Genomic DNA, 20,802 nt, shown 5'->3' on the forward strand with positions numbered 1-20,802 from the left:
GCTTGGTTATCCATTTGTATGCTTCTTTTCACACCTACTCGATAGCAGTCCCGTGGTTTCACAAAATCGTCATTTCAAATTCTGAAAAGTGACAAGTTTTAATGCAAGTATTTTGGTTAAGGGTCAAGTGGGGTTGGTCTGGGTTCTTCACAATTTAATTGCATTTTCCTGTACTTTTATTTGCTCAAAGAATGGCCTGCTCGTTTTTGCCCGTTAAGAAACTATTGATATTGGAAGTTGGGTAATTTTCAACCAAAAAATGTAAATAACTTTTCAAATATTGATGGTAGCAATTTGTAGTCTTCTGAAAAGATATGTAATTTGATATTTCTAACATCTTTATAGAACATGCCAGACAAGTAGAAACATTGTAAAAAAAAGTTACAGATAAAAAACTGATTTTAACGATGTCTCCTCAAAAAAACCTTTATATCTCAGCAGTTATAAGAGCTAAAAAGTTATAGTTTTCAGCAAAGTTGTTCACAGTAATGTTTCCTACAGCTTTGCCGAACACAATTATTTTGTATCTTATTATATTGAAAAAATAAATTTTGCATCTTACTTTTAGGTGGATTAATCTTTAATTTTCTGTTACCATAAGAAGGAGTGTTGTAACCCAAGAAACTTCTCACAAGACACCTAGTATCTTTAATCAACCATTTAAGCGTAAATAAAAAAACGCGTTTTTTGATACCCTTGAAACCACTGTGCGACGCCAGGGAGGCAGCTCCCACACCTGGACCTTACTTAACGACCCATCAGCTCATATGAACCGGGGACCAACGGCTTTACTTCCCTTCCTAAGGAAGGCGTGATCAGAGATGTTATGCCTCAGAACATCCCGACGGCGCCGACTGGGATTGAACCAAGGCCTGCTGGGGTGAGAGGCAATCACGCTTACCACTACACCACCGGCGCCGCTAGCTTTGATGTGATATCAAAATTATTTTTTTGCTGTGTGACCATACTTTGAAGAGCCCCTTTCTCATTCGAAGCTCATCGTTACTGTCAATTGAGTCTCTCACTATCATTTGATTTTTTTTATGAGAGACATTTTACACTATCGTGCATTCATGTCTAGATTGGATTAATTACAATTTGTTTTATGCACTGATCTTTCTTTTAGGAAAGCAATGATGTTTTTTTCTACTGCATCATTATTGTGGAGTATTGCTTGCAGGCTTGAAGAGTCAATGTTGGATTGCGATCGGGAATCTTGATATTTCCTGCAGTCCAGAAGGATATAACGTGTTTCGATGATGTAGCCGCAGCATTCGCATGTTGATCAGGAACTCGTGGGTGAGCCTCGTATGTCATATTCTCAATCGGGTTAGGACCCGTTGGTCTGCGGGGTTCGCGCTGTCCTTCCATTGGCTTGTGTCGGATTTTATCTCGCGGAGCTTAACGTCCTGCGAATTGAACTATAGTTGGTCCCATCGTTCTCGTATAACGCTTTTGACTTCTCTTTCTGCGTCCATGGCTGGTATTGGGATATCATGTGGTTCGTTCTTTCACCCGCTAGACGGTCTGCAGAAATATTTCCTTGAATACCAGCATGACCAGGAATCCAGCAGAATTTTATGTTTTGTTGTGAACTGTCGCTTCAATACTTTCGATCCATGGATGTGTAGACCTACCGGACTCGAGAGCATAAAGACAGCTGGCTGAGTCCGTGAGGATAGCTATTGGCTTTTTGGATGAGGTCTTGAGTGTGAGGTCTTGGGCAATGAATCTGGGTATCGAATTCTCTCCGGAGAAAACAGAGATGGTTGTTTTATCTAGGAAGCTTTATCCAGCACAGTTTCAGCTTCAACTTATGGGTAGAACAATCACTCACATCATGTCGTTTAAGTATTTAGGTGTCTGGTTCGATTCCAAGTGCACTTGGGGAAAACACATAGCGTATCTGAGATGCCAACAGCGAATCAATTTCCTTCGTTCCATTACCGGCACTTCATGGGGAGCCCATCCGGAAGATCTGATAAGACTCTACAAGACTCTCGATTTTGGAGTACGGTAGCTTTTGCTTTCAATCGGCGGCGGGGACGCACATATTGAAGCTCCAAAGGATTCAATATCGTTGCATTCGAATCGCACTAGGTTGTATGCAATCGACGCCTACCATGAGTCTTGAAGTTCTTGCGGGCGTTAACAAATCGTTTTGCGGATTTATCGTTCCGGTTCCTCATCCGCTGTGAAGTCATGAACCCGCTGGTGATCGAAAACTTTGAGAAGCTGCTAGAGCGGAATCCTCAAACACGATTCATGAGCTTGTACTACGAGTACATGACTCTGGATATCGACCCCTCTTCGTTCAACTCCAATCGCGCTGTCTACCATCGTTTCAGTTGTTCTTCCGGGAGATTCGATCTCACAATGAGGCAGGAGATTCAAGGAATTCCAGAGCCTCACCATTCCCATGGGTCGGTGATAAATGCTTTCACTGGTTTTCAAGTGGTAAATGTCTTCAATAAGTTTGGATTATTTTCTGGGTCTATATTAAATAAACAGAAAACTGTAGCAGTTATAATTGGAAACGTCAACCTCACCTCAGACACGGAATGGTTAAATGTTGAAAACTTTGTTAACATTCTCGGTGTACGCTACGGAGAAAATATTAAACAAGCACAGAAACTAAACTGGCAGTCCGTTCTCAACGGACTCCGAACCCGACTCTGGTTTCACCACCCGAGGAAGCTGAAACTGCTACAGAAAATCATTTTGATGAACACATACATAAACTCAAAACTCTGGTATATGGCCTCAAATATACCACTCACAAAGGGATTTGCTACAAAAATAAAGGCAGAGATCGGGAAATTCATTTGGCACGGCCAATCCTTGCAAAGAATAGCTTTTGCAAATCTAATTCTCCCAAAATCTAGAGGAGGTCTAAACCTACATTGTCCAGAAACAAAAGCGAAAGCTCTGCTTGTAAATCGGATGATGAATTTCGCACAGCAACTTCCACTATTGAGCAGCTTCCTGGAGAATCCAAACACTACAATACCAGCAATTTTCAACCACGTAACTATACTGAAGGCGGAACTGCCTCACTTACCAGATCAATTGAGCAACACCCCATCATCCCAAGGATTATATCTTCACTTTCTGACGCTGAAACCGGATCCTGGATTTGTATCGGCTGTACAACGCGACTGGAAAACTGTTTTCAAATATCTCCACAACAAAGTTCTAACATCATCGCAGCGCTCAAATTGGTTTGTGGTAATGCACAAGAAGATAAGGCATAAAGAGTTGCTGTTTCAACGAGGTGTAGTAGATAACCCCTATTGTGAATCATGTCCGGGAGAGCTAGAAACCACGATACACAAGCTCTTCCATTGCCAACATGTCAGAGATATCTGGAGGTTTCTACGAAGAAAATTTTTGCATCACGATTCTAGGTTAGCCAGATTAGAACCGGAGGAATGGATTGATCCGTACTTCCGAAACAGTAATGAATCAACTAAAAACTGCTTAATTAAATTATTAGGTCTTTACTTTAGCTATCTAATTGAAACCCATGAAAACTCAATAGGATTGGACAATTTTGTATTTTATCTAGCTATTAACAACTAAGCATCAAAATATAAGGTTTTACAAAAAAAAAAACTGGTTTTGGAGTATTCCACGATCTTTATAGCGCCTCATACAAGCTTCAAAAACCGTGTTCGGTATACGTTGCTTAACTAGCAGCTATATCGTACACGTTAGAGCGTATTGCCTCACTTCCACCTGACCATTATTTCATTTTTACGGATAGCCTAAGCTCCCTGGAGGCTATGCGTTCAATGAGGCCGATGAAGCACTCGGCGTATTTCCTCCAGGAAATACGATCGTCATTGAGTGCTTTATTAAACAGCTCGCATGCCATCACATTGGTATGGGTCCCTTCTCATGGCTCTATCCCGGGCAATGAGAAAGCGGACTCGCTGGCCAAGGTGGGCGCTATGGAAGGCGATATTTACGAGCGAAAAATCGCCTACCACGAATTTTTCACGATTTAGTCATCGCCAACTGGCAACAAAAGTGGAATGATGGTGATCTGGGAAGATGGCAACATTCTATTGTCCCACAGGTGTCGATCAAACCCTGGTTCAAAGGGTTGGATATGAGTCGTGATTTTATTCGTGTAATGTCCAGGCTCATGTCCAATCACTGTTCGTTAAACGCCCACCTCTTCCGTATTACGCTTGCCGACAGCAACTTGTGCACCTGTGGAAACGGTTATCACGACATCGAGCATGTTGTTTGGTCCTGCTCCTTGCATCATGAGGCGAGATCCGTTCTGTGTGATTCCCTTAAGGTCCAAGGAAAACAACCCTTTAAGCCAATTAGAGACGTCTTGGCTTGCCGTGATATCGACTTTATGAAGCTTATTTACGACTTTCTTAAAGCTGTTGATGTATGTGTTTAATGTGTTGTGTTTTAGTCATCCTTTACGTTTAAGTTTTAAATTAGTTCAAAATGCTTTCCCCTGTCCTCCCTTCAAATGATCAATAAATGTAATCCCTGATCTCGAGTAAACCGCGAGTAATCGGCCCCCGTTCTACTAACATTAGTTGTAAGAAAATGATATTCACACACAATAATGTAAAAAATATTCGGCTCCGCAAAGCTAACGCATTTGAGCCTTGACAAATAAATAGATTATTAAAAAAAAACAAAAAAAAGTCCAATGCTCTCGAATTGACCTTACATTTATATTCCGTGCTTCCATGCTTCTTCCGAGTATATACCCATCGCAAGGTCCAGTGACTCCATTACATCAGCACCATGAAATTAGTACAAAGTGTACAGATGATGACATGTAGTCAAGGGATATTTTTTTTTTTCAAACAGATAGGCAGTCTGTAGTGCGTTTATTCTGAACTTCTCGGTATTATTTTCGCTTTGATTTTGTCAAGATAGTGGTGGACAATGGTAGCAAATTGCTATCAAATGGAAAAATATGTATTTCATAACAAAGCCCATTTCAGAACCTATTGCAGTGTCTATTCAGAAAATGTGTGTATACTGATGTTTTGTTAAATTTTGGACCCTACTTCGAGGCAGTAAAGGTTCAAATATTGTTTTATCTGGGAAAAAATTACTTTTAAGGGGTTTCCCATAAAAAAAAAAACATCCCAAATCATGCAGTATTTAACATATAATTCATGTTTCTGCATGTTTCTGCAAGAAACTTTGAATGTTTTGAAGAAAACACACTGAAATACTTCTATTCTTATTGGTTTTGTCGAGGGATGTGATGGGAAATGGTAGTAAATCGTAATTATGTGGCTAAAAATTATATTTTTGGAGCAAAACCAATAAAATTTTACATATAAGCGATCTAGTGTGCTATGATATTGATCAAACTTATGTGTATTAATGTAAAGCACAATTTTGTAGAACATTTCCAACCAGTAGAAGTTTAAAGAAATTAATTATTATGTAGAAACTTTTATTAGGAGGTTTTCCACCAAAAACGTTCCATATTTCAATGAGATGAAGAAATAGCCACCTAGTACTCTCAGCAAACATTCTTGTTTTGATATTTTCTCAAACTTTGCCGGAAACACCGTACCGGAATATGAAATTTTTGGAAAAATTAATTTTGAATCTCACTTCTGGGATGATTAATCATTAATTTGACAATATCAAAAGAAGGGCCTTTATATATCTAGAAACTTTCCTAAAGACACTACTAGTCTAAAATGCGAGATTAATGAGATAATTACTTTTGACCGTCTTTTCACAGTTCTAGACCACTGTGCGTCATCCCGGTTCCAAAAATACCCGTATGGTAGGGTCTTTTAAAGTTTTTCTTGAATCAATGGTTGCCATATTGGATGTTAAAATATTACTCCGGTTCCAAAACTTTTCATATTGTAGGGTATTTGACAGTTTTCATTAAATCAATGGCCGTCATCTTGGTTTTCAAAATGGCAGCGGATTTCAATTTCCAAAATTGTACATGTTCATCCCAGTTCGCAAATATCCATATTGTAGAGTGCTTGACAGGGGGTGGACATTAATTTTTGACATCTACGTGTCATCCCGGCTCCAATACTATCCATATTGTAGGGTATTTGGCCTCCAGAACAACCAGAACGAAGACAGTAAGTACCAAGATTTCGAGATGCATTGCACAGTGATTGTTATCATATCAGTGGATTATCGTTTTTGTTGCTGATCATGACGTGTAACACAAATGATAACCCATGATATCAGATGTACACTGATCATGATTCCGTTTACTAGTGTCTATATCATCGGTAAGCATAGGAAGATAGGATTTCCTTGATTCCCTGTCCAGGTGTGGGAGCTGCCTCCCTGGCGTCGGTAGCATTGGTGCTCAGCACGGAAAGCAAGATCGACGGAAAACAAATCAAGGAAAAACAAATCAAATCAAAGTGGATCCACTACAATCGTGTCAAAAGTAAGGTGTAATATTACTTTAAAAAAATGACAAAATTCTTATTAATACAGTGACAGACATATCAGACATTACGCTGCTTGCATTCGTTTATTTTTGTGACCATAAAAATTACGTAAGATTTTCGACATGATTTAAGTGCATCCTCTTGGATGTAGTCTTAAAATTGATTTTTTGGTGTGCATGTGAGAATTCGTTTCCACATAATTGATTGAATGGTTGTATTGGTTCATCTTAAATTGAATAATATGAAAATTAACAGCACTGATAATGATTACTGAAATCTCGGAACTCTATTTTACTGAGTTTTAGTCATTCACCGTTAAGCTGTTAGTTCACCGTAAATTCAGTACTTGCTATTACCGTATTCAGTAGTTTTTTGCAAAAACTGCTGAACATCAGTAGATTTATTAAGAATAGCTGAATTTTCGGAAATATTTGTGGTTTACAGTTCAAAAACTGTAAAACAGATTACCGAACAGAGAAACAGTGATTAAATGTGTATATGCCAAGGGAAATCGAGAAAATTTCCTAGCTATCCCCTTGATGGGTAGCTGCTGGAGATAAAAAATTACATTCAGCCTTGAAAAGTCATACACATTCCAACTTGAGACAAAATATCCTGCTGAACTAAGGGAGGCCTCGGCTAATAAGCCTCGAAAAAGCTATGGATGTACTCAAGAAGAGGCATAAGATCGAGTTCTAATGCCTTAATCGCTAATTAAAAAAAATCAGCAAACAACACAATGACTCTGACGGTCCAAATCACTGAAAACATTTTGATGCTCTAAACAATAAACAATATACCATCGACTCTCGGAATCCCATAAATATCCTCTTTTCTTTTCAATGAAAAATGCACTCAACTCATCGCTACTTCATTTTCTCCCTGTCAAGCGAACACTAGAAACACTGCCATTTGAGCGTCACTCCGAGAGGATGGATGTGTCAAGCCATTCATTGACGTTAACATATCCAGGAAACTGAACGTCGAGGCCTGAGACTATATGATTCTCGATCCATTATATTCCTTTTCGCTAGTCATCTCTAGATCCCAGCGCATGCCACCCACTCCACTTCTATTGGCAGCGCCAGGATTGCATCCTCGTGAATGATCTACCGGTTGCCCACCGCACACCGGTCGGTGTCGGAGCGGATACTTTCAGCTCGTTAATGTGACACTTTGGGCTGAGAATGGGGCCATACTGTGATGACACGACACGGTGCGAAAGGGGGATCACAAAGCATGTCCGCTCGCGTTCCATCAAAAAGGAGGAAGATGAAATCCCGTTTGGTCATGTCGTCTATTACGATAGCAAATATCAAGAAGAGGACGAGGATGGCAGATTGGGTTCCATGCTGTATATTTGGATGATACATGCCTACCTATAGACAATGCCCTTGCGATGAGGGAGGCAGCTAAGCGGCACTTGTTTCAGGTCACGGATGTCCCGTGAGCAAATATATGGGTGTTAGACTGATCCACATTGCGAAATTTTCGCTGAGCAAGTCACAAACGGTTTCAAATTGGATCCTGATTATCTTTCCAAAATATGATCTCATTTGCTTAAAAAATGACTTTGCACAATTTTTTTTATGTTTATATTCAAGAAGAGAATTATTGATATGCTTATAGTTAGTTTGGTCAGCTGCAACGTTTCTGAAGACCATTTAAGCAAAACATCAAATGAAAAAGTCATTAATTATTCACGGGGTTGATTATCTGCAGAAAAATGAGCTTGATCATTATTGAACGCCCGCGGTTGCTACTCCGTTATTGACAGATCACCTGTAATTTCACAGAGAACCGCTTTATTTGTTCCAAATTCAAATTTAATTACATTTCATTTTAACCTAGGTGCTCCAGGTACTACAGAAATTTACCAGCCTTAATTGTAATGATATATATCTAAGTGTTTTAACATTGTTCCTCCCTTGGCAATTCAGTATTTTAAACAGGTTTTTTAAACCTGCATGTCAGTTTAACAATTGAAATCTTAAAACTAAAAACTAAAGTTAACCTTATCTAGGTATAAACTGAATTAATCGTTGCAATTGAGGATTGCAACGATTTTTGTCTGAAATTATTAATTATTTTGTTGGACATTTGTTCTTATGTCTCAACATTCGAAATTCTATGTACCTCAGTAGTACTGTACCAGGGAGGCAACTTCAAAATCATCTTCAGAACTTTGTTCTGAATCCTTTGAAGTGCTTTTTTCCTGGTAGTGCAACACCAAGACCATATTGGCACAGCGTAAAGCATGGCCGGTCTAAAAACTTGTTTAAATATTAGAATTTTATTCGTCAGGCAAAGTTTGGATTTCCTGTTTATTAGAGGATACAAGCATTTTATATATTTGTTACATTTGGCTTGAATGCCCTCAATGTGATCTTTAAAAGTTATTTTTTGGTCAAGTACTAATCCAAGATATTTCATTTGGTTTGACCAGGAAATTGGAACTCCGTTCATAGTGACTATGTGACAACTACTTGGTTTAAAAAGGAAGCTCTAGGCTTATATGGAAATATTAAAAGTTGAGTTTTGGAAGCGTTGGGATAAATCTTCCATTTTTGTAAATAAGGAGAGAAAATATCTAGACTTTTCTGCAGTCTGCTGCAAATAACACGAAGACTTCTTCCTTTAGCGGAAATGCCTGTTTCATCAGCGAACAAAGATTTGTGGCATCACTGAGGCAAATCAGGGAGGTCCGAAGTGAAAATGTTATACAATATAGGCCCAAGAATGCTACCCTGAGGAACTCCTGCTCTAACAGGTAGTCGATTAGATTTGAAATTTTGATAATTTACCTGCAGAGTTCTGTCAGTTAAATAATTTTGAACTAATTTCATAATGTAGAATGGAAAATTAAACTTTTTCAATTTAGCAATCAAACCTTCATGCCAAACACTGTCGAATGCCAGATAACTTTCATGGCAGTATCGCGTGTTCTTTGATATTGTCTCCTACGTACATTTTTCAGACGGATCAAGAGCTGAATATCGTCGCCTATTGTAATTGAATCGAATTTAACCTCATATTTAGGTACTGAGGCAGCTCTTGCTTCAACTATAGAAGTAGTCAGAGATTCAAGAGCATATATAATTTCATCTTTGGTTTGCAAAGGAATGTTTGGATCGAAATTATATAAATGGCTTATTCATACACAAGTGGAGGCCATATACGTGCATATTTTAATTTAATTTTAAACGAGTTGATTTAACTTTTTATACAATTTAATCTGTAATAACAAATACATTTTGAAAAGTCTTACGATGTAATCCGATTTAATTTGTGATACAGTATGACGGAAAAATGAGTCATCGCATATGGGTCGGAAATTTGCATTCTATACGATGTAACTTAAACATAATGCGAGGTACGCCATTCTTAAATACGATATTGACTTAAACTGTAGCAATTTACGATACTGTCTGTACATTGTAATACGACTTCTGGTTGTCTGGGTATGGTAATTGAAAGTAGAGCTGTTGGGATTACAAATTATTTCTTGGGATATTTCAAAAGTTACTGGAAGGTGATCAGAACCGAAGTCAGCATGGGTAACCAATTGGCTACAAAGTCGATATGAATCAGTTAAGACCAAATCAATAGTTGAGGGATTTCTTGCAGAAGAAAAGCATGTTCGGCTGTTTGGATATTGAATAGTGTAATAACCTGCAGAACAATCATCAAACAGAATGTTATCATTGGAATTGCTTTGACCATTATTCCATGAGCAGTGTTTTGCATTAAAATCACCAATAATAAAGAATTTAGACCAATGACGGGTAAGTTTCTGAAGGTCAACGTTGAGGAAATTATTTTGCTGGCCTCCGCATTGGAATGGCAAATATAGCTGCCTATAAATGTAAGTTGTCCAAATTTTGTTTCAACAGCAACTCCCAAGGTTTCAAAAATTTTGGTTTCGAATGAAGAAAGAATGTTATGTTTGATTCGTCTATGAACAATGATGGCAACGCCACCACAGGGTCCATCAAGACGATCATTTCTATAAATGAAATAATTTGCGTCCTTCTTAACCTTATGGTCAGGTTTAAGGAACGTTTCAGTTTTAACGGCAATATGCCGTTATGAACTCTCAAAAAGTTAAATAGCTCGTCTTCATTATCTTTAAGATCTCTTTAAATGCTTCAAAATCCATTACTGAATTTTAAAGTCATGACTATATTGTTTGCAAATTTTACTCCAGTTTGAAAAGCATCAAACATGGAGTAAGATTTAAGCATATCAGAAATCATATCAATTAATGAATTATGTAAAAATTCCATTTTAGGGGCAGTAATGCTAAGTCAAAATTTCCGTTAGAATTACGTTGGTTAGTATTTTGATTTCTACCCGCTGCAAAAGCAGCATAGGTAGCTCCATTAACTCGCTGAATATTGTTAGCAGCGAGTGGAGTAGGTATAGATGAAAAATTTGAAGCAGGGGTGATATTTGTACCTACGGGTACGAATGTAGAATTTGTTCCTCGCTGACCGTTGTTAACAGCAGAGTAATTTGTACCTGTTCGGAAACGTGGAGCGTTTACTACCTTACGCTTAGAACGAGATTGAAGGATCGCTTTGCTAGTCTTACATTCCCAAAATTTGGATTTGTGGTTTTCACCACAATTTGAACATTTAAATTTCTTAGGATCTTCCTTCACAGGACAGTAGTCCTTTGCGTGAGAGGAATCACCACAATTCATGCATTTAGCTGGCATGTAGCAATTTTTAGTTCCGTGCATAAGGCTAGCTTTTTCTAAGGCCTTAAGGTTGTTTAGTTCACTAGACTTGAAGTGAACTAAATAAAAATCATTAGAAATCCCGTTGGGCGAATCGCCAGGATGGGATTTCATTTTTATTTCGATTACTTGGAGTGGCACAACTCCAAGTCATTTTGCCAGTTCATCTTTGATCTGATCCAGGGATTCACCACTGGGCAGTCCTTTCATGACAACCTTGAACACACGTTCAGTTTTGGTGTCGTAAGTAAAAAATATGTGCTGCTTCTCAGTAAGATACTTGAGAAGACATTTAAATCCGTCCAAGGTTTCAGCCAATACACGGCAATCACCCCGATGTCCAATTTGTAGTGAAAACTTAACTTTCACGAAGTTCAAAAGTTCCATGCGAAGAGCATGGAAATCGGAAGTGGTTATCACAATAGGGGGAATCTTTTCCTTCTTGGCCGGGAAAGTTTACTCGAATTTTTCTTGGATGATGGATCATTCTCATCATCCGTGAGCAAATCAAATTGATTACTCAAATTAATTTCATCAGAAGGGGGATCAAGAGTTTGCCCCCTTCTTTTGCGTTTAGGCGCCATGGCGGCAGTAAATTTTTATCCAAATCGACTTCCAAGCAGATTACTATAAGAATCTGAAGGATCGAAGAGGAATTTTCCAAATCGATACCCAAGAAGGATTTTCTCGGGTAGGGTCCAAACAAAAATCGAAGAGTCGAACAAGGTAGAAATTTTACAGGTTGAGCACTGAAAAGTGCTGTTTAAATTTGTTGTAGCTTTAGGTAGTAGTAACACTTCCTTTAGCAAAAAGCAAATAGATCCACACGGCAAGAGAGAACGATGCGGACTCACCAATAGATGATGTTTGGGACTAACTAAGTATCTTCCTCAATGTGTAAAAACCGGTGATCGTGATCACCGCATATATCTTTTCAAAATCACACCTCTCCCGAAATAAATAGCCGCACTCGTGCGAACAAAGGCCTGGCTCATCACATCAGCCGAGTCACGAGCAGCCGGGGTCATACCGGATGACAAAAAAAAATAAAAGGGTCTGTGCCTAGGGGCACGAACGGAAGCTTGACGTACACACCAAATTTTGAAATCGAGTTCCAGCAAAATGATTTGCTGGTTTGTTTTCAGCAAAAGCAAAATTTTACTGTACATTCAGCAAATATGCTAATTTTGCTGGAAGCTCAGTGAATTCCATGAACTGTCAAACTGTTTATTGATTTTCGTTGCGAATTCCAGCTCGGAAAAATTCAGCAAAATTTTGCTGGTTTCCAGCAGTAAAACATGAGTGTGTAGTACCGCTAGTGAATGAAACACATGTGAAGCGCATTTAGTTCTTTTAATTGATCGATCATCGATTTCGAATATTAGGCGTACCAAATTGGTAGTATTTTTTCAAAGGGTGTAACGAGCATATATGTCGTTATCTATTTTGTTTGTCGTATAAATCCATCAATATTCAATAAGATTTGTTAACTACTTAAATAATTAATTACCGCTAGAGATACATTTATGAACTTGCCTAATGTATATTCACCCGATTAGAGTTCTTTGTATTCATTTTGTTCACCAGTTACACAGATGCGCGAAGTAAAATTAAATGAGTTCCCCACACATTTGTGATCGCTTTGATCATCTCGTATCAGCCTACAGGCGCTGGGTTGCTCGATCGTTGCGTAGCTACCACGAACGTCGACCCGTTGGAAATCCTTTCACGATGTGTTGACCTTTCCCTAATTTTCTCTCCCATCCTGGTTTTGGGCCGAAGTTGGTTGGGGGATAGAAATAGTTCTTTGGAAAGAGATGCAAAAATTGCGCGCAATGAAACTAATGGGAGCGTGAGAGCAATTTTGGTATCACGAATTTTAACTTCGTGATTGCCGGTAGCGAAGATTTCAATATCGCGGTTAATCTGAGGATCTTCAAGCTTAGTCTCGTTTGCTTTGAACTGATCCGTGGAAGAGGCAGGAGTGGCCCAAAGTAGTTCTCACGCCGTGGTGTTGTCCAAAAGGTGACATGATACCTGTTTAGATTAGTGTAGCTTTATTTAACCAAAATCCTTTCCAATAGTTTTTCGTAGCGTAGAAGTGAGAAGTGTGTGCTATTCTCTCAGATCGTGTGTTATCGGGTTGTGCTTTGGTGAATAAATAAGCAGGTAAAATTGAACATACAATTTGCTTGGTGTAATTCCGTGCTTACACGTGCGTGGTGCAATGGTTATTTTCCGCATGTAGATTCGTGGCAGTGCCGATATACGTCCAACACACCACACCGAACCATCCGTGGCCATTTCTGACCCAACCGTCAGCTTCAAAGTTCCCGGAGTACGCCGAAAGAGGGACGCGAACATCAACGACGCACCCTAGGCAAGGCGATGGGCCATTCAACAGCCCAGCAGTTAGCTGCACGTTTTTCCTTCCGTTGGTGACGACCAAAGGGATACCGACTCTCGTACCGCGTCGTGCAAGACCACGAGTCGATGAATGAGACGCACCGGTTCATCCGATGCACGTAGCACGCATCTAGACTTCCGGCGGCCTCCGCTGTCGAACAACGCGGAAGTAGCAGAGTTCACCGCCGCCCCGTCCGTTCATTCGTTGAACGCGCGGTGTCCATCACCAGCATCATGAAAAGGTCGTGAGTACATGTACTATATGTTGTGAGTGTCCATGTGACTCTAAAACGTAACCATTGCTATGCACGGTTACGAAGCGTACGAGCATAAACCGTACTTGCTCTAATTCCATTTTGCGCCAAATTCTTTCCGGTGCAAAGCAACGAATAAATGCACGTGAATTAGATTCATTGCAAGCCAAGCACACACACCCGCACGATAAGAATAGGGATCTATGGAAAGGTAGAATGAGAGTAGATAGGAGACGAGTCTGAAGAACAAATGAACACTCTGTACTGTGGTAGGACAATATAAATGGATAAAAGCTCCACTGTTTTTGCGAACCTTACACATGTATAGAATAAAGCTCTTTGTAATATATTTCAAACGTATTTTTGTAGTTATCGCTGAGAGTAGATCCCGAAGTCCCGATGATACTGTCTGAATAGGTATTCATGTTGCTGGGTTTTCGTTAGCATATATTTACTTGCTAATTTAATTTACTGGGGAGGTTGACTCCGAATCCAACCGAGCAACTCCCTAATTGTATACGTATTGGTCCGAGGAAACGAGACGGTTTACCTGTGATCAGAACCGCCGTGCTAGCCAGACTCGTCCCCGGCCGACAGTTGATCACACGCTCCTAGTAGTTGCATTTTGGAATTCGTTGCATGTTTTTGCACTCGAACCATTTCAATCAGCCAACTTTCTTCCCGCCCAAAATTTGGGAAAATCAGAGCCTTCCCGTGAAAGGTCTCATACGGTCGGGCAACCCCACGATGGAAAATGAACAGGTGGGCAGGAACTCACAGTCTCCCAGTGTTGGTGAGTTCTTTGCCGTTAATGTTCACGAAAAGTTCACTATTTTGCTATACAGAAATTCAAAACAAAAATTTTATCTGCGGATTTGAACAGTTTTTGACCTGTTTCATACTACCGGAAGGTGTATGCTGGTCACAAATGCCGTGCCAAACTGATTTCCTACTCAATTAATCAATCTTTGATGTGAAATTCGCTAATAAACACGAGGCGCATTTCGTATAGCAAACATGCCATAAAAAAATGGGCATGGTTCATTTAAGTAAACAAACTAACACTTCTTCCGACTGTTACACCTATGTATTAGCCGTCTCGGGGCAACCCTATCCCTGGTAGGTGGACTCCTTCGGGAGTGGCGCTTAAGCCACTTTTACTGGAAAACGGGAAGACTGGCTGACCGGTTACAAGAGAAAGTTGATGAAGAGAATGGATCCAAATCACTAGGGTGCTTCCAAGTTTGGTTACTAAAGTACAACTCTAGAGAGCATTTTGTGTGGTCGTTGGGGGCGTGTGGTTCTGAATATGGACAAACAAACACTGATAAATTATATTCCAACTCTTTACTGTAATAAACTTGTTGGTGATGATTTAACCTCCGAAACAATACAGAGTGCGTCTCGGTCGTTTCAAAGCGTAGATGACATCGATGGCCGCTTACGCTTGGCGTGTTCAGTGTAGGTTAAAGCATCGCGGATCTCATTTTCCAGGGAAACCTACAGAACACCACGGCGAACCAGACCACGATGGAAAATGAACAGGTGGGCAGGAACTCACAGTCTCCCAGTGTTGGTGAGTTCTTTGCCGTTAATGTTCACGAAAAGTTCACTATTTTGCTATACAGAAATTCAAAACAAAAATTTTATCTGCGGATTTGAACAGTTTTTGACCTGTTTCATACTACCGGAAGGTGTATGCTGGTCACAAATGCCGTGCCAAACTGATTTCCTACTCAATTAATCAATCTTTGATGTGAAATTCGCTAATAAACACGAGGCGCATTTCGTATAGCAAACATGCCATAACAAAATGGGCATGGTTCATTTAAGTAAACAAACTAACACTTCTTCCGACTGTTACACCTATGTATTAGCCGTCTCGGAACCAGACGACGGATGGTGGTTATCACAAAGAACCTTGCGATGACGCCTCCTTTACCAAGACCTTTTCCTCCTTTGCCAGTCATTGTTGCTTGTTGGGTAGAAGAGTGGACTACCTAACCTGCCACAACCTTCCTACTGATGCTATTGATGCTTCTGCTGCCTGCTAACCACGCCGTACGAAGCGAAAATGAGTTGAGGCTTTTTTTTTTAACTTAAAATGATCTTTATTTCTTGTGTTTGTGTGGTTTACATTGATGAATTTTTCAAGTGACACAGATGCGTCTTTTCAACTTTAGTTCATTTGAGATTTTAATTATTATTTACAGTTACTAGTCCTATCAGGCCTATTTTAAAGTATGACCACCTTGGTGGGATTGGTTTGATTTGAATTGGAAAAAGGAGACTACTTATAACTACTATTTACAACTACAACTAACCTACAACTACTATATACACCTAACCTACTATATACAAATTGCTTATCAAAGCATGTTCTGATAAATTACATTTTTCTGCAAATTTAGTCTTAATTTCGTTAATTCTTGAATCTATTTTGGCAATTCCTGCCTCTTCGTGTAAATTTGTTATTCTAGTGTCGAAAGGACGATCAAGAACCATCCTCAGCACTCTATTCTGAGCGACCTGAATTTTGTTCCTGTGAGTCTGTGCACATGATTCTCACACCGGAGCTGCGTAGAGGATCGCAGGTGCTATGATTTGTTTGTAGACGGCCAGTTTGTTCACCCTTGAAAGGCGGGATCTGCGGCAAATCAGCGGATATAGACACCTAACCAAGGCAGAACACTTGATTACGGTTTTCTCCACATGCAAACGGAAGAGGAGCTTTTCATCGAACAACATCCCGAGATAGGTTACTTCGGCGGACCACTCAACCCTTGTGCCATCCATGATTACAGTACAAGAAGGAGCCGGTTTTAGTTTGGGCAATTGCCGATGGAGGAACATGATCGCTTGTGTTTTGGAGGCATTGATTTTGATTTTCCACGTGGTGGCATAATCAGCAAAGGCGTTAAGGCATCGTTGAAGTTTGTTCGTTATTTCGCGAGGCATCCTTCCTTTGACGGCTATTGCGGTATCATCTGCGAACAGGAAAAACACGCAACCGTCTTCAAGGGGAGGAATGTCGGAAGTGTAAATGCTGTAAAGCAAGGGGCCCAGCAGACTGCCTTGCGGGACTCCTGCTGGGATGGAAAACGTGTCGGAAAGACAACCATTCAACGATACCTTAAACGACCTTTGCTGGAGGTAGTTACGGGTGATTTTAATAAGATGTAAAGGAAAGTTGAAGTTACAAAGCTTGTACACAAGTCCATCATGCCAAACATTGTCAAACGCCTTTTCAACGTCTAACAAGGCCATGGCTGTGGACTTGGATACAGCTTTGTTACTTCGGATGTTATTCATCACCCGTACTAGCTGGTGATTGGTGGAGTGCCCCTTTCTGAACCCAAACTGTTCCGGAAGGAGAATGTGATTTTCCTCGACAAACTTGAGCAAACGATTGAGAATGAGTTTTTCGAACAATTTGCTCAGCGCTGAAAGGAGGCTGATTGGTCTGTAGCTTGAAGGCAATGTTGGATCCTTACCGGGCTTGCGGATTGGTATGATTTTTGCTACTTTCCAGATGCTTGGAAAGTAGTGCAGTTCCAAACATCTGTTGAAGATAGCGGTTAGAAGAGACTGCACTTTCATGCTGAGTCTCTTCAAGATCAAGTTAAATATACCGTCGAACCCGGGTGCCTTCATGTTCTTGGTGCATTTCAGCGCTGAGCAAATCTGTTGTACTGTAATCATATCCGCCGGAGGCACGACACAAGGGGAGGTATCTAGGTTTTGAACGCATTGCGCAACCTGATCATCGAGCGGACTTTGGATAGTCGAGCCAAGCAAATGCGATGAAGCTACATGCTCGCCGATCGCATTTGCTTTCTCCTGTGGGTGATTAAAAGCCGATCGTCATCATTTTCGACTTTGAGAGGTGGAACGGGTTTGGGATGATTTTTCAGGACCTTGGCTACCTTCCAGAATGGTCTGGAGCGGTCATCCAGATTCTGGACAACACGCCCGAAACTTTCATTTCCAGTCCATTCTGGAAGCAATCTGCCTATTCAGATCGGCCATTTCACGTTTTTTACCCAGGTCTCCAGTCCTCTGAAACTGGCGTCTACGAACATTTCTCAACCGAATAAGTAATTGGGTGTGGGAATCAATAGCAACAAACTTACCCCTCACAGGAACTTGTCGAACGTATGCCTCGTCAGCCATGGATATGGCCTGTTGGAGCCCTTCCAACGTTCGGTCGATGTCATCTACGGTGTTGAGCAGTGGATTTTCATCGATGTTGCTGTCCACCATTCGTCCGTACTGCACCCAGTTGACATGGTGGTAGTCTTTACGCAGGCAGCTTCTAGCAGGAACCACGTTGACACCGACTTCAGTCACCACCGGTTGGTGGTCGGAGCTGAGATCGTTGTGCGTCTCCGGCTTGGATAGTCCGATGTTTGACAGGAAAAAGTCCAGCGTGGAGGGATTTCCCGCCGGAGAGATGAAAGTTGGTGCGTCCGGAAATTGCACAGTGTACAATCCATGTTGTGCGTGGTCGAACAATAGACATCCGTTCCGGTTCCTCTGGTAGTTCCGCCAACGATGAATCGGGAGCTAGTACGGGTGATGGCGGTCAGGTCCTTCTTGAATTGGATTCCTAATCCGTTGCTTGCGGTACACTGACGTGGGCAGTAAACAGCGATGAACCGGACGTTTCCAGTTGGTGATTCCACCTCCACACTAATGGCCTCGATGATAGAAGTGCGGATGTGGGGCAGAGTGCAAAACTTGATTCCCTTTCTGACGATGACCGCTACACCACCCCCCCTGGAGCTGGTGCGATCAAGCCGGATAATGTTGTGGTCAGGCAACCAGAAGCTGTCACCGGACTTTAGGTGCTATGCTTGCGGAGGAAGTCGGCAAACTCAATATGTTTTGCTCTTACAGAGCAAGCGTTCCAGGTAGCGATGGTTAGCGGTTTAGACACCATATTGGATGATGAACTTACCGAGCACTTGGATCTGTTCGGGCTTATTGCGGCACTTACGTAGAGCACCGGTCATGTTGACGAAAATTTCCATCAGTTCATCCGCTGAAAACAGATCGGGGTTGTTGTTTTGCGCTGGTGGTTGTCTCCAGAATCCAGGGGGGGATGGAGAGCTTTGGCCAGCAGAATCACCAGAAGTTGCTTGAACGGAATGCACCCGCGAATTCGCTTGCCTTTGCTGAGGAGCACGAAGAGGCGGGAAATCCTCCGTCCGAAATGCCGGGACTTTGTCCTTCTTGCTTCCTGGTTGGCTGTTAGCTGCCGCCTGTTTTCGGATCCGTTTGAAGTCCTCGCGTTTGGAGCACTGTCTGTCGGAACCTTGGTGAGCACCACCACAGTTGGCGCATTTTAACACCACAGCTCCATCCGCAGGGCAGTCGTGGCTTAATGTTGCAGTTGCGGGTGCCGTGTCCAAAGTTCAGACACCGTTGGCACTGAGTCACATCGCGATGGCCGCCACGGTATGGCTCCCACACAGCAAAAAAATAATTTTGATATCACGTCAAAGTGGATGCACTACAATCATGTCGAAAATATGGTGTAATATTACTTGCAAAAAAGGACAAAATTATCATTAATACAATGCATGAACTGACATTACGCTGCTTTTACTGCATTTGTTTATTTATGTGGTCATAAAAATTACATGAAATTTTCGACATGATTGTAGTGCATCCACTTTGATGTGATATCAAAATTATTTTTTTGCTGTGCAGCGGACGATGATGCAATTGATGGAGCGGATGGCTTTCAGCGCGTTGAGTGTCACCGTTCCCTTCTGGAAGTGTACCAGGAAAAGGCTATCCGGATACGCCTTCACATTCTCGTCTCTTCTTGTCATCCAATAGACGGCACTTGGGGCCAGCTTGTACCAGTCCCTGATTTCAGCTTCGATAAACTTCGGGTCGAAGTTCGGTAGGCCCCTGATGACGACCTTGAATGGTTTCTCACCGGGAATGTCGTGGGTGAAGAATTCCACCTTGGAAGTCCTCAGGTGGGCGACGACCAAGTCATACTCCGCTTTGGTACGGAGCACCACCTTGGTGCCGACTCTGCCCAACTTGTATTCGGCTTTAACGCCCAGCGTCACTAGATCCGCGATGAGCTCATTAAGATGAGCATTTTTCACTACCAAGGGAGGTAGCTTCACTTTTGCCGCACTCGGGCCGGCAGAATTTTCGTTGTCGATGGCGTCGCCGAAATCATCGATGTCGCTGGCGTTCGTTGCTGTGACGTCATCACGTCCACTCGCACCATCGGACTGGCCTTGGTTTTTCTTCCTCTTCTTGGATCGCTTCACCGTGGCGGAGGTGGTATTTCCAACATCGGTGGGAAGAGTAGCGTACCTATTTGAAATAGGTACACTCGTGCTACACTCACCACTGTTCTTCTCCGCTTTCTCACGGAGCCTGCTCCGGGAGCGCTGTCTTCCCATCACACGATGCGACCGACACTACTGACGACGCGAATAAACGTTTGGAATAAGCTATCGAACAACTCGACAGAGCGAGCAATACCGGACTGAACTGCTTGAGTTGAGGCTACACAGCAGCGCTCTTTTATATCTTTTCAGATAAAAACAGGATGATGTGCAACCAAGTGGTACTCGGTTATGACGACTGGGTTTGGGAAGAACGTTTTTTCATGACCACTTTTTCAATAGTTTCTTGTTGAAAATCATCAGTCGGAAGCATTGATATTGATGCGTGGAAATATTTCTGATCGATTGGTGATAAAATTATTGAAATTGATCCAGCAACTATTGATCCAGATGTTCTAAATCTTTCATAATTTTGTTGCATGTTCCATTTTCGGTTTTCACAAAGTGAACCCCCATATAGAAATCACAGACGTAGTCCTACGTCAAAAATGCGAGTGCACACCTTTCTTGTGTTATCAAGTATTGCGCATTGCAAGTAAAATTTATTCTATTTGTTGTGCGCAAATGCTAATAAAACTACTGTTTTACTTCGA

This window comes from Ochlerotatus camptorhynchus, unplaced genomic scaffold (assembly GCF_037179485.1).
Source record: "Ochlerotatus camptorhynchus isolate MF236.1 unplaced genomic scaffold, CSIRO-AGI_Acam_v1.1 ptg000001l, whole genome shotgun sequence".
Taxonomy (NCBI): domain Eukaryota; kingdom Metazoa; phylum Arthropoda; class Insecta; order Diptera; family Culicidae; genus Ochlerotatus; species Ochlerotatus camptorhynchus.